Source organism: Pteropus medius, unplaced genomic scaffold (assembly GCF_902729225.1).
Source record: "Pteropus medius unplaced genomic scaffold, Ma_sr-lr_union100, whole genome shotgun sequence".
NCBI lineage: Eukaryota > Metazoa > Chordata > Mammalia > Chiroptera > Pteropodidae > Pteropus > Pteropus medius.
The window spans coordinates 8,202,726-8,218,010 of record NW_024344378.1 but is presented as its reverse complement, the minus strand read 5'-3'; the positions used below and the strand labels follow the sequence as shown (position 1 = coordinate 8,218,010).

Genomic DNA, 15,285 nt, shown 5'->3' with positions numbered 1-15,285 from the left:
GGGTGGGGGGTGAAGTGGGGGCGGGGTTCTGTGTGCCATTTTGGATTCTACTTAGGGATAAATGAGTGGGCTGAGGTATGTTTGACTTGCCCGTGAAGACCCTGGTGAAAGGAGGGGTCCTGTGCCCCTGGGAATTACAAACTCAGCGGCCAAGCAAGTATTCACTAGCTGCGTGACCTGGGGCAAATCAGATCATCGCCCTGTGCTTCAGTTTCCTTCCCTGTGAAACAGAGGCAATAATAATAACAGCTACCTCGTAAGGGTGTCGTGAGAATTAAGAGAGAGGAAGCACTTAGAACAGGGACTGGCATATGGTATCAGGAAAACATTCTCTCTCAAACTGATGAATGGATAAACAAAATGTGGTCTATCCATACAATGGAATATTATTCACTCCTAAAAAGAAATGCAGTATTGATACATGCCACCATGTGGGTGAACCAGGGAAACATTATGCTAAGTGAAAGAAGCCAGACAGAGAAGTACACATGTTGTCTCGTTCCATTTATACGAAAGGTCTCGAATAAGCAAATCTGTAGAGATGGAAAGTAGATTAATAAATAACTGCTTGGGGCTGGTGGAAGGATAGAGGGAGAGAGAGTTGGGCATTAAAAGGATACAGGGTTTTTTCCCTGAGGCAATGAAAATGTTCTAAAATCGATGTGGCGATGACCGAATATACTAGAAACCATTCAATTGTAGGCTTCACGTGGATGAATTATGTGGTATGTGAATTATATCTCAGTAAAGCTGCTAAAGAAATCTTATATTTTTAAGTGACTGTGATTATGACAAAGGATGATGGAACCATGACAACTGGGGAGTGCTTGCCCCACCAAGATATTCAGATTTAAAAAGAAAAAAAAAAAGCATGCCTGTGGGCCAGACTCACCTCAGTTTCCCCAACTGCTAGAAGGGATAGAAGCTCCTTTCTCAAAGGGCTGTAGAAGGAAAAATAACATGATTCATGAACCGCAGTTAGCCCAGTACCTGGCACAGCTTACACACTGAGGAGGCAGCAGTGGGCATTGGGATACTATGTCGGATGGACAGTGACAAATATCCCCAACCCACCTTCCTATGTTCATCCGTGATCATGATATGCCCCTCGCCCATTTTCCTCTTAGATCATCTCTTGTCGTACCGATTTGTAGATACCTTTACCCTGCCCGCTCCCTTCCCCAGATTCCTCTGCTGTCGGAGCGGCTGAATTTTGGGGGGCATAGCAAGACCACCACTCTTCCTCTCTGTTTTCCCCAGAAAAGTACAGGCTTCCCAAGTATGAGTGGCCTCTGTCCGGGCCGCCATCAGACAGTACCTCTGTGCAGGTTAGAAAAAGGGGCCTCTTCCCCGAGGCGCTATCTGCTGGAAAAGTGTTATAATATACTGATTTTATTAGAATAGATACTTTATTGCAGTCCAGAGCAATGGAATAAACATACAAATCTACAATGTTTAAGATGTGATTAGCGCTCCTTCGGAGGGGGCGCCCTGCCCAACTGTAGGGAGTCACCCTGCTCCTAACTTCTGAACCACCTCTAGTACACAGTCCCCAGCTGCATCCTCTGGCTAAAGCGTGGTGTGAGTAATGAGGCTCCACTCCTGGCCGCTCCCCGCCCATGTTGCTTGCTGGTAGACCTCAGACTTGTTACAATATCTTTCTTGGCCTCCATGACATCTGCTCTTTCTTCTTTCCAAATTGGGCTTAAAGGAGATATTGCTCGTGGGAATCCTTTGAAGAGTCTTAAGGTACTTCGCAGAGGTGTTTTTAATACTTTGGAAGCACAGTAAAGTCATTAGGATCTAAAAGCGTTCACCAAATGTCCTTTACAGGCTGGTAGTACCGAGCTCCTTCAGCTAGCGCCCAGGAGTGCTCCACGCCTGTGGCTGCCCTTAGTGGGGGTGCCCCAAGGGGCACATCCAGGATTTCTTGGCATCAGTGATGGTGCATATTGTGCCATTGGAACTGGCTTTGCACAGTCATAGTGAGGCTTCTGTGCCCAACCAAGTTTCTGTACTCCATGTGTTTGGGTGGCCAGACACCAAGGCAACACCCCAGAAGTGGTCCTAGGTGGCCTTGGCACTGAGCTTGGTCTGGAGGTCTCTGCAGTGGCCTTCAGTGGTGAGAGGGGAGAGAGACAAAGGCTTGGTGATCCCTCTGGCACCAGTACCCCTGGCAAGAGTGAGGATGTACAATCCAGAAGCCCCAGGGCTCCAGGTTGACCAAGATTGTCTGTGGATTCCTGAGTATTTTTGCAACTTCTCAGAGTCTCATGGAATGGTGTAGTGACTCCCAACAAGGTCACTTGTGCTGACTGACACTCCACATTCCTTTGTGGTGATCTGGAATGACATCAGCTGCACATGGTGACGTCAGTTCTCTCGTGGTGGTCAGAAGCTGTCCAAATGGCAGGGCTGTAGCTAGAACTGACTGTTTAAAATAGGAAAGTGAATTAGTACATAATAAAAGTATTTGCTTGGTAGACAAACAACTTTGAAAATGTCGAACCATCGGGAGGAACAAAATAATTGAAAGCGTTCTGGTGGGGGAGGAAAGCTCTTATTTTATTTAATGAATACCTTCGAACAGCACTCGTGTGTCAGACAGTGCTTTTGGGGTGGGGACAGTGATGCACCAGAAGAGAAGGTCCCTGCTCCCCTGGGGCTGACGTGCTTACTGCGGGAGACAGACGGTAAATAGAGAAACAAAAGTGATCTTCCTTGGGTGCTTAATGAATGGGAGTTATTAATTTAACTGTCTACGATAGGGAATTGGTTTGATATATTTTAATACACCCACACTTTGGATTACTCGTAGCCAATATAAACACGGTTTTTGAAGAATATCTCATGACACAGAAAAGTGCTCACGAGTCACTTATTCATTCAGCAAACATCAGTTGACCATCTTGCTCAGTCCTGGCTCTGGAAACAGCAGGGAGCAGCAGAGGCGAGCTTGGACAGGCTCCCTGCTGCTCCGGAACTTTGATCCTATTCAGAGAGACAGTTAATAAGCAAGTGGAAAAATACCCAAACAGGAAACGGTCAGATGGAGACAACAAACAGGGTGACACTGTAGAGACTGCCTGGGAGAAGGGACGAGGGGGCTGCCGTGGCCTGAATGGTCAGGGAGGGCCTCTCGGAGGAGCTGTCCCGGAAATCAGAACGAGGCAAGAGGTGGCCAGAAAGCAAAGATGAGGACAGTGTGTGGAAACTTTAGGACCAGCAAGCCTTTCTTTAATGCCACAGATGGGGGAACCGAGGCGACATGGCTTATTTTGGAAGTCGCCGGGCAAGCCAGGATAGAACCTTGGGCCTGGGTTCCCTGGACAGTGCTCTTCCCACGCACGTGCCACACTGGCTCTCGGTAAATGTCCCTTCTGAGCGCTTTTATGGACCTAGGGCCATACTAAAGATGTGTCTCTCCATTAGGCAGGTCTCAAAGATTTCTGAAAGTCCTACAAGGTGCTTGGTGCTGGGCCCAGAGCCACGAAGCATATACCAGACCAAGCCACGTGTTCTCCATGCCCATGCAGGAGGATTAAAGCAACACCACAGAGAGCACGGATGTGGGCACAGCATCCCAAGACGTTGCCAGCAGGAATTTAAGGAATTCCCAGGAGGAACGGTCACTGCAGGGGTACTGGGAAACTGAACTCTTTATTTATTGACAGACAACTTCAGCCCCCAGCTCCTGGCAGGGGAACCCAGGAAGGGGAGAAGATCTTCCGCCTTGTACCCCAGGTTGGGGGGTGGCCCAGACCTTCAAAGAAGCCCCAGCCCATCAATGTAGCCACAGGAATGATATGGGACCAGCCTCACCCCGGCTCATTTCTGTTCCTTGTTGCTCCGCCACACCCCCACGCCACCCCCACCCCAGCTGCCTTTGATCTCTGTCCCACTGAGCTTGGCCTGGTTTGAGGTCTCCTGCTGCGATGCCCCAGGCTGGGTCTCCAGCTCACAGGGACTCTCTCTCTCTGTATCACAGCCTGGATCTGGCCTCCTGCCTGCTGGGCTGTGGCAGCAGAATCCCTCAGGACCCAGTGGGAGGTAACGAAGGGAAAAGATAACTTTGGCTCGGAGCGGGGAGGTTTTTGCAGGCCAAGGGCAGCTAAGCTAGGCAGATGCACTTTGATGGGTGATGGGAGTCACCATCCCTGGCCATCTGAGTGGCATATACGATCTAAGAGGGGCGATTGTAGGTAGTGCTCAGGAGTCCAGCCTCTGGGTGGCGAGACCTGTTCACACTCTAAGCAAAGCTTGGGTAACCATGGCCAGGTTCCTTAACCACTGTGTGCCTCAGTTTGCTCCCCGGTAAAATGGGGATAATAAGATCAGCTACTTTATAGGGTTGAAATGAGGATTCAATGAGGAAATGTATGTGAAAGTGCCTGGCTCATTGTAATCGCTCTGAACGGGGCCGTCATTGATGCTAAAGTCTCAGCTGCCTTTGGGAGGAATCAGTCAGCCCTTTGGAAGCGCGGCCATAATGGTCCTTGAAGGGTCCTCCTTGCCTCCTGCATGGAGCAGTCTAACCCCCCTTCCTGCATCCTCGTCCTCCATCCTCCTCTGGCTCTTGGCCCAGGTTGGATCTAAGGACCTCTGAGGGACTGCCACAGATTCTTCCTTTGTCTTCCTGTACCCAGCCGCTTTCTGCTCTGGCTTCTCCTGCTCACAGCTGCCCCGTGGATCTTCAGCTCTGTTCAAAGTCCTCGATGGCTCTCTGTGACTGCAGAGGAAATAGCAACCTCTTCAGCTTTTAGTTTAAGATCCTTGGCAATCTGACCTTTTCTTAACTTTTCAGCTTTTGGTGGATCTGAGAAATTTAAGCCTGAGTTTGAATCTGGGCTCCGCGGCATCTGAGCTGTGAAACTTTGGGAAATGTATATTACCTCTACGCACCTTGGTTTTCTTATCTATAAAATGGAAACAATTATACCTGCCTTATCAACTACACAAGGACGTTTGAGGATCAGATGAGCAGGGACCTGTATGCCGTTTGCACCTGGAGAGCTACTCACTGATTTTGGACCAAACAGTGGTTTCTTTTCTGTGGGACTTTGCTCTCGTCATTCCCTCCACCTGCAGCGCCGTGTCACCCTCTGTTTACCATTGTTGAAATGGGTCTCTCATTGAGAGCCCAGGGCAAATGCCACGTCCTCTGCGCAGCTGCCCTCGTTACCCTGCCTGAAATGACCCCTCTCTCTCTCATGTTTCCTATATCACATTGCTCACACCTCTCTCAAACACCTGTGAGGGCCCCACTTAACACTTGTCTTCCTCTGTCTTATCTCCTTAGACTGTGAGCTCCTGGAGGGCAGGACTATCCTTAAATCAGCTCCAGTTTTCCCATAGCACCTCATACCCCTCCCCGCCACCACACACACACAATAAGTGCTCGATGAGGACTTGTTAAAAGGATAGGTGACTAGGTGGGTGAATAAATGAAGCTGGGTAGAGTGATGGTGCACTAAAGCCAAGGCGATGGGCCTGATCCCCTCTGAGGCCCGTTTTACGGCCCTAGATGACGTTGCCATTTCCTATATGTGGCCCAAATTTTCATAAACATAATGGACACAGAATCCCTATTTAGGAAGGGCTGAGGGGCAGAAATCTGATTGGAGATTGGGGAGGGGCTGGTCTGGAAGCTGTGTTATGCACAGCAAATGTGCATACACACACACACACACACACACACACACACACACACACACGTACAGACCCCCTCCCCCCCCTCCACGTCGTTAGGGATGTGGGTTAGAGGAGGAGCTACTCAGGACTGGAACAGAGAGCATGGGTGAGTCAGCGCCCGTCACTCCTGCTGGGGAGAGTCCCCAGAGTGCCTTCCAGGGAGGGGAGTAGGGAAGAGTGGGGTTGCATAGGAGCTGCAGAAGCGACTCTTGGTGACCTGAATCATGTCCCTCACACAGGCGCACCTGATTTATTATTGGAAACTAAAACATACGGAAGAACAAAGGGCCTTGGGGACATTTGTGACCCAGCTGCTCCCTCTCCAGATTGAGTCAAGGCCTGTAGCCTCAGCAGTTCTCAGAGCCCCTCATCAACCCCTCCCCCCGCAAGGTTATATTCTGGGGCCACACATTCCTCAGGCAAAGATGAATCCTAAGTATTTTAATGCCTGATATCTATCTCCGTATGGATTTTTGTTTTATCATGAGGCCACTGGAAAGTTTTTTGATATCTCTTTGAAACAGATGTCAGCCAAAGCTTCCAGCACAGATCAAGGGCAGGTTAAGGCCTTTGAGATGGGTCCGAATGTCCCTTTAACATCATTCAATCTAATACCCAAATATACCTCGAGTCATTACCCTGTTTTTATAAGAAGCTCTGAACCATATGTTCGGGAACTAATTAAGCATACAAATCAAGTCCTGGGATCAGGTGCAGCTCTGTTTAAATATCTTAACCTTTTATGATTATCTTAATTTAGAGAAAATTCAAACCACATTCACAAGTCTTAGAAAATGAACTAACTAGGAATTTACTGGCCGGTTTCTTTTCTTGATGTTGGGATCATTTCTTTACAAGCCTAGCCCGGATTCCTGGGGAAATCCTCTAGGCTCACAACTTCCCAGGAAATGTAGACATTTGTTGGCCTGGGAAGCTCAGAAGGGGCCACACCTGACTTTCCCTTCCACCAGCGGCTTCTCCCAGCCCCTAACTCCACCGTTCCCCACCTCCCAGCCCAGATGTCTCCTGTTTGCCAGAAGCGGGTGGAGGGTGGGGGGTGAAGAGTGGACTCTGAACCTGGAAGTTTTATCTTCTTTTTTTAATAAAATAAATGAAGTATGAAATGAGTTGGTGTGAAACATTCTTGCAGCCCGTGTTGTTTCGGGGGATGCCACGCAGAGGAGCTCAGGGCAAAGGCTGAGATGTGAACCGCATAGATCTGGCTCCATGCTGGCTGCCGGTGGCCTGGGGAGAAGGGGAATGCTCGAAGGCTGCCCTCCTCTTCCATTCCAGGTTGATTCTGGTGGTGGGGAGGGGGTGCTGGGGTGGTCGCTGGGTCTCTGTCTTCTCACCTACCTCAGGTAAAAGATGCTTGATCTGTAAGGTATGTTTAAAATATATGTACTTATCAAATCTGATTGATTTAGAAGAAAGGCTTATAGTCTTTCAGTGGTTCATGTGATATACTTTTATTGAGCACCTACTATATTTCAGGTTCTGTTCTGGGCATTGGGGATTCTGTGAGCAAGAAAGACACAGTCTTTGCAAGGATATTAAACTGCTTCTGATGCAGGTGGCCAGTTAGTGTACCAAGACCAAATAGGTCTCAAAAACACTCTTTCTTTATGATCTGAGAACCATTAAACCTTTAGCATAGGGTTTCCAGATAAAATACAGGATGCCTAGTTAAATTTTAATTTCAGATAAACAGCAAATACTTGTTTACCCTAAGTATGTCCCAAAGATTGCATGAAACATACTTACACGAAATAATTTTTCATTTATCTGAAGTTCGAATGTAACTGGGTGCCCTGTATTTTTATTTGACAAATCTTGCAACCCTATTTTAGAAAAAAAAAAAAATCAGTGGGGATAGTGTCTCAATCTTGGATATTAAATATTAATTTTAGAGGAAGGCAACCAGACGCAACCTTGTACGAGGCCTCTTTACCTATGTTATTTTAGACCTCATCACAACACCACGAAGTAGATTAGGTCATCATCCCACTTTGCTTAGGAGTAGACGGAAGCTCAGAGAGGTTAAGTGACTTGCCTAACATCGCCCAGCCTGGGCTCTTTCCACGGCACCCCAATGTCACACTGACGGTTATCTTCGTAGAGTTCTTATTTTCCTAGCTTGCCCTACATCCTCTCAACGTCCCCCTTTCCCCACAAACGTTCAAGGAGAGATTCACTCCCGTCAGATCAATGTCACTGCCATAATGAAAACCACCACCAAAGCCCGTGAAGGACGAGGTCTGTCGAACCCTAATGAGAATGGTTCCGATTATGCAAAAAGCAACCTCATGGTTATTCTAATGTTACAAGTAAATATAAAACATTTAGAAATACTTGGCTTGGGCTGTTTTTTTCAAGTACAGATGTCTGACTCCCTGCCAGTTTATTATTAAAAATGCTACGGTGGTTTGGGTACAAAGATTGCTGTAAAAATAAAAGCCGATGCACTCGCAATACTCGTTTTGACTTCGCGGGAAAAGTCAGCAACGGTGAGGCCCGAGCAGATGGTGGCTAATGGCGGCTCAAAAGTGGGTACCCCGACATTCGGAGCTCAGTCACTGCGCTGCTTAAAACCCTGCAGGTGCTTCCCACTGTACCTCAAATTCCAAATTGGCTTTCGCGACGCTGCAGCCCCCTGTGCTCCCTTTCTTCGCACATCCTAGCTTCTTCAGCTCTCCAGGTATTGATTGGCACTCGCTGCGTCCTCTGCTTGCTGCGTCCTGCCCGAGCTCTTCGTCTGGCTGGCTCCTTCTCAGCCTCCATCCTTCAGGCCTCCTCCGACCAGCTTCTCTGACACAGTTGCCCCTTTCCTGCCTCCAGTCACACTCTATCACGCCGCTCGGCTTATTTCCTTTATTTCTCTTGTAACTCTCTGAAATTATCATGTTAACATTTTTTTTTTTCCCCACCAGAAAGTAAACCGCAGGAAGACAGGAGCCCCGTGTGCTTTGTTTATACACTTTGTCTCCAGCACGTAGAGCAACATTAGAGCACCTAGTCGTTGCTCAATAAATGTTTGGTGAACAAAGTAATGAATTCGCCAAAGCACCTGATGTCTTGCATTGTGTAGTCCTCTCTGGGTCTATGGGCCAGAAGGAAAGTGGCAGCTTCTACACATTTTAATCGACTCATGGGAAATACTGAAACGTGAGGGCATCCTAAACCTCCGTGAGTGATGGTTTTAAGGCCAGCAGGGATTTCCGAGACGATGTTCCCAACCTCAGCAATGGAAAACACTTTAATTTGCTGTAGCATTTGCCTGTGTATAGAAGGAGAAACGTAAATGAGATACAAGATCGAGAGCCTTAAAACACACCGACATAAATGTTGTCACCCTAATAATTTTCCTATTCCAAGCAAATGTGTTCATGTGGCCAGAACAATTTTGGGGGCATGGGAGAGGGAGCACTCCCAGGAGGGTTTGCTCCTTAGCTCGGCCTTCGGGGCTCCTCACACACTTGCTTCATGCTTCCTTCCTCGATTTCTTCTCATGCCTCTCTTTATGCAGCCTGCATTCCATTGGTTCTGAATTATTTCTCACGCCCCTACTTCCTGCATGCTTTCCCATGCCTATCCCTTTACTGTCCCTGTGCCCTTCACTTAGAATGTCCTTCCGAAGTGCAGAGTGCAGATCTAAAGCCTACTCATCATTTAAGGCCTGGTCCTGAGAGCGTCTTCTTCTTAATCTTTTATTATATCTGCCTCATACTTGGCAATGACCTCTCTCTCTCTGAAGTCCCTGGGCACTTCCCCCCCACCCCCCATCATGTCCTACTCGATATCAAGCCTGACTTCGAGCTTCTTAAGGGCCGAAGCTGTGCCTCATTTTTCTGTCTTCCACTGGCCCTAGCACCGTTGCTTTTGTGATAAATGAGTTAATGACATGTCTTGGGCACACGCAGCCTCAAGTCGTTAGCTGTGGGCCATAACAGGTTAGTGCCAGGAAGCTATGGCTGATCAGAGTCCATAACTTTCCTTTCCCCTTTCCCAAGGCAGGAGGGAGAGGGGAGGCAACTGATGGAATGGGCCCTCTAAACCAGTGTCTATAGGACCCCACATGTCCAGACAAAAGGGCCAGAGAATAGACTCAACTCTCCCTTTTCCATTCAGATATTTTCCTTTTAAGTGGCCAAAAGCCTGAAACAGCTGAATTCCTGGGCGCTCTACAAGCCTCTCCCACTCCCAACTTTCCCAAATGTTTTATTCCAAAACTCTGTCCAAATAAAAAAATCCCTGAAGAGACTCAAGTGCTAACACTGAACACATGAGTCTGAGAACCAGAGATCTGAGTGGAAACAAATACCCTGTTTTTGCCAGGTAAATGTTGTCAAATATATGGACATGCAAATATAGTTATCTCAAGTGGGTTGTAAACAGAGCTTGCATCTCACACGGGGTCCAAATTCACTTCCAAAACGATGGCAACCGGTTTGGGAGACTCTCGCTCATATTAAGCCAAGGATCCTCCCTTTCTGCATGGTCCAGGAGATTTGGAAATGTTCTGGGAGCAATGTGGTTTAAAATGAAGCCCAGTACAAGCTTTTGATCTATACAGGGTACGTATGCATATGCAACCCTACTGAATCGACAGGCAGGCTAAATTTAAACACTCCCTTCACTTACAGAATCCGAATTTACGATTTTGCTTTGGGACACACACATCCTTTCGAGTTCTCTACGTCTATAACACATGGAGAGGTGAAGGGAGAGCCCCGTGATCTCTCTAAGGCTAACACCCAAGTGTGGCCTTGGCAACTTTGGGGCCATTGTCATATTTTCAACAAGTGATCGCTATTAGAGAGTGAACTAGTAAAAATGTTTCCCTGAACTCATTGTGAATTGCAACAGGAGGAAACACTCCATCACTGGAAAGTGACACTAATGTATTCTATTAGATTTGCTTATCATGTTAAAGAGCATATTAAAAGGAAATGTTTGGAAAAGGGATGCCATAACGTGGTATGATGGATTGAGAATTCCTAATTTGGAAAAAATGTGCTAAGACAACATGATTGATGTGAGTGACCTACTTTATTTTATAAGAAAGTATGAGTTGCCTCGGGCTCATTGGTACACATATTTGGAAAAAGTTGGTTTTTTTCCACATTAAGTTTTTATTAACATTTTCAAAAGAGCAGAAACACCATAGAAGGATCTAAGTTGTGACTTGTCAATGCAGATGTGTTTGTAGTCATTTGCTGCTTAGAAAAACTTATCCCCTTGCTGGAAGGGTTTCTGAATTGGGAGTTTCTTGCCAAGGGAACACCTGACGGGGAGGAATATGACACCTTTTTCACTGACAAAAAAAGAAAAATGACAGGGAAGGGCATTTTTTTAAGCACAAATGGATCTTCTGTTACTTGTAGGTAGCTGTAGGTAGCGATCTCTTAGAATGATTAACATTTCATGGACCCCCCTGGCCACCTTCCGGTTGTAGAGAGTAACTGATGGAGGCCGAGTTAACTATTTTATTTCTACTTTAAAAGTCGGATCCCAAAGCGGAGGCTCCCCATCAAACAAAGCTGCTTGGTCTGGAAGTTGGAAACTGTTGGGTTTATATCCCAGGAAACAGAAGGAACTGCGGGTTGGCGACTGACGAAATACTCTTTCACCATCAAAGTGATGTTGCCAGTGAGTTTAAGAACTTAAGAAATTCCTATGGTATAATGTTTACCAAAGAAAGTAGGATATATATTAAAAAGTGGAAGTGGGAGAAAAAATTGGCACGAGCTTGCTAGAGTGCAATTTATCAATTTGTTCCCAAAGCCGTAGATTTCCCCATGACTTTGGACCCAGAAATTCCACTTCTAGAAAGTTCTCTTAAAGAAATAATCATAAATGTTAACAAAGATTTAGATAGTAAGATGTCTACTATAGATTCATAATATTAAAAAATAAACTCATATTCGCTAGGTGGAAAACCAGAGGAGAGAATGAGCAATTAGGGGGATCGTTTTATAAACTATATAAATGTCTAACCAATGTACTGTATATATACTTAAAATTAATTAAAATAAATGAAAAATAAACGAATAAAACTCAACCTAAACATCAAAAGTTAGGGATTGATTAGATAAATTTATACGTTTACTATAGCTGTTAGAATGATAATGCAGAAAAAGGTTTACAACATTTTATTAAGTACAAAAAGTAGGTTAGAAAAACATTATGGTGCTATTTGAACAGCTATGTATATCATATGTCTACTTAATTCTCAGACGTATGCATACGTCTACTTCGGTAAATATAATGTTGTGTATATATATATATATAATGATCCTTTTTAAAAGTTATATGTAAGTAATGTTAAGAATGACTATTTCTGAAGAGTAGATTCTGCATGTACTGTTTGTTTCTTTTTGTATGTTTTCATTTTCTACAATAGATACGCTTTACTTCAGTAATAAGTAAAGCACTTATTATGTGGAAAATGCAAGAGACTCAACTGATTACTTAATAGAAACAATAAGAGAGTTCATAAAGATTCCCAGACATAAACTAAATAGTTTTCTCATCTAATAGTAATAACAAGTTGAAAATATAAAATGAAAAATTATCACATTCACTATGGCAAGAACAAAACAAAGCATAAATCACTCACAAAACTGAAAATACAATGTCTAATTCACACAAGAACTATCTAAGACCTGTTTAGAGACAAATATTGAAGTACATCAAAGAAAACCTAAACGAAGTAAATTGTTGCATTTCTGCTTGGGATGAATAAATATTGTGAAGATTTCAATTCTGCCCCAAATTAGTTTATAACCTTTATGCAATTCCAGTAAAATTTCTGATTAGAAGAACTGGCAAGTTGAATCTAAATGTTATCTGGGAGAATAGATATATGAGAATAGATAATTTTTATAAAACAAGAAAAATGAGAGGAGACTTGCCCTATTGGCTTTTAAAAGATATTATAAAATCAGAGTAATTAATTATTATGAAAATGTTGTAAGAATATAAAATAGATTAATGAATAAAAGAATAAAAATAAAATAGGTTAATGAGGAACAAGATGTATGGGGATCTAGTATGTGATACAGATTGTTTTTCTTGTTAGTAGAGGTTAGATTTTTCCTCAAATGGTGGAATAATTAGTTATCTATTTGGTTGGGTGGGGGGAGTAGATTTTCACCTCATGCCACATTCACAGAAAAAAATAATTTCAAATGTATTAAAGATGCACACATTTTTAAGAATTATAAAGCTACAAAAGAACCTAAAGAACAATAATTTCATAATCATGAGAAAGGGAAAAACCTTTCTTGAAAAGGGATAAACCTCAGAATCCATAAAGGAAAAAACTAATAAAATTTACCTGCATAAGTATTTAAATGATTGGTATGGGAAACATACTATAAATGACAAACTAAGGGGAAAATGTAATCTGTGTGGCAAGTGATTGATTAAGGGCTTCACTATAAAAGTGCTATTTTAAGATTAAAAAAAAAAAGGTCATCATTCCAATAGAAAAATTGGGACGATATAAGCAAGTTTTATATAGAAGGCAAAATACAAATCGCCACTAAACATGTAAACAAACCAAAAAAAAAAAAAGATGCTCAATCTCATTAATCAGTTTAAATTAAAAAATTAAAAAAATATATTATTTTCACTCACCATTATTAAAAATTTTTAAAGGAATAATAATATTCAATGTATTGAGGCTATGGAGAAATATTTTTGATCCAGTAATTTCATTTCAGGTAATTTACCCTGTGAAAATAGCCATAAAATGGCCCAGTAGATGCTGGAATATTATGCAGCTGCTTGCAGAAGGAGGCAGACCTATACAATGACAGAGGGAAATTTGCAGAAACAGCATCTTTGTGATCCCAATGTCTGTTTAAGAAGTATACATAGCTCTTTGTATATTGAGAAGAAGTTTTACAGCAGACTGTCATGGTGGTAGGATGCGGAAGGAACCTACTCTGATTTTTTTCTTTTGTCACATTTACATATTTTATGATCACGTGTGACTTTTATAATAAAAAACAATGCACCTCTGAGAGATGTGCCCGGAGAAGTGAGGTGACTTGTCCGAGGTTGACAGCACTTGAGGACCAGCCTCTGGGTCTCCCGATGCCCAGGCTCCCGCTGCCCCCAGAGTCCCTTCTTCCTTCAGAGGAGCCCATGGAGGCAGAGATTCTCCGCCAAAGGAGCCCATAATCGCTCTGAAAAAGCCACTCGCTACCACCTGCCGGGTTGCGAGCATCCCATCTCCCCCACACTCTTGGCTGGGAGGGGCCCACTTACAAGGCATTGGTTTAATAGGTTCCAGGGCGGGGCCGAACCCGCAGTAGTGTGGGGCCTCTCAGCCCCACGTCCAGCTAGCCTGCCCACTTGCCTCCCAAGGGAAAATTTGAGAGGGAATCTGTGGGCTCGGGAAGGATCCCTCCAGCCCACGAGTGGGGAGTGGTCCAGGGATTCCTTCCTCCACCCCCATGACTGCTCCCACACTTGCTGCACTGGGTAACCTCACATGGCTGCGTGGCAAAGGGTCTTTCCAGTGAGGGGGGTGGGGGGATGTAGAGGGAGGAAAGCAGGAAGATGCATCGCTTCAAAGTGCACAACATCAGCTGTATTTTAAAGCGCTTTATACTTTACCTTTCCACCCATTACCTCATTTGATCTCTGGAATCATCCTCTGAAGGAAGAGGAACTAGTGCAATTATTATTCCCATTTTACAGAAGAAATAACTGAGGCTCAGGAGGCTGAGCCATTGATGTGGTCACACAGCTAGGAGGTGTGGAGAGAGAATGAGAGGTTGGGTCAGCTCGGTGCTAATTCTCTGCTCCAGCCACACTTCCCCTTCTCTTCTGGGAGAACACGACCCTGGCTCTGTCCATGGAAGCAAGTTCCCCTTGCTTGAGATTGGCCTTGACCAGTGACACCATGGAGTTTTCTGCATGGTCTTGGATGACTTCTGAACCCTAGAACCTAATTCAGTGTCTAGCATGCCTGAGCCGCCTCCAGCAGCTTTTGCTCCTTCAAGGCTAAGGTTGGTTGGGCTGATTCTCTGGGCGGAGGGCGAGGGGGTGGAACCTGGGGATGGGCACAGATCTGAGCATTTTTGGAGGATATAGTCTTGCTCAGGAAAGGCTCTAACCACTAAAGCTTTGGGTATGTGAGCCCTACGTTTGATTGATTCACACTTGTGCTCCCACAACCTAAATGTCTGGCATACAGTGGGTGCTTAATAAAAGTTTGCTTTATCGATGATCGGCTGTGAAGACCCAGGTCCTATCTCCAGTCCTTCTTGAGTTCACCATGATTTTGTCTGTCCCTGTGCCCAGATTGAGACTCTTTTTTCCTACTGTAACATGATGTGGGTTAGTATCTAGGACCTGAAGCCACCCAGCCCGGGTAGGGGCTCTCCCGGTTTTATTTTCAGAACAAAGGGGCTGGAGGAACAGAGGCCAGCTTTATCCAAGAGATTTAGAGCCAGAGGCTGCAGAGAAGTGGAGGAGGATCTCCATACTTCTGTGCTGAGTCCACCTTTCTAACAGTTTCACCAGCTTCAACATCCCCAAGATTTTGACTCCACCATTGCTCCTAAGACCAGGGACACT

At 44.9% G+C, this 15,285-nt stretch overlaps 1 long non-coding RNA gene across 2 annotated transcripts in view; it reads right to left on the bottom strand.

Moving 5' to 3' along the window:
- Positions 1 to 1,387: 1,387 nt before the first annotated feature.
- Positions 1,388 to 15,285, bottom strand: part of LOC120609043 (uncharacterized) — a 28,984-nt gene continuing 15,086 nt past the window's right edge. The window contains exons 2-4 of one of the 2 annotated variants that reach the window (XR_005654633.1): positions 8,307 to 8,968; positions 2,801 to 2,991; positions 1,388 to 2,431 (exon numbers count right to left, since the gene is read on the bottom strand). This is a non-coding gene — a long non-coding RNA (uncharacterized LOC120609043). Of the gene's footprint in view, positions 2,432 to 2,800; positions 2,992 to 7,135; positions 8,969 to 15,285 lie in introns of those variants that run through there. The other variant, XR_005654632.1, reaches the window with a different exon arrangement.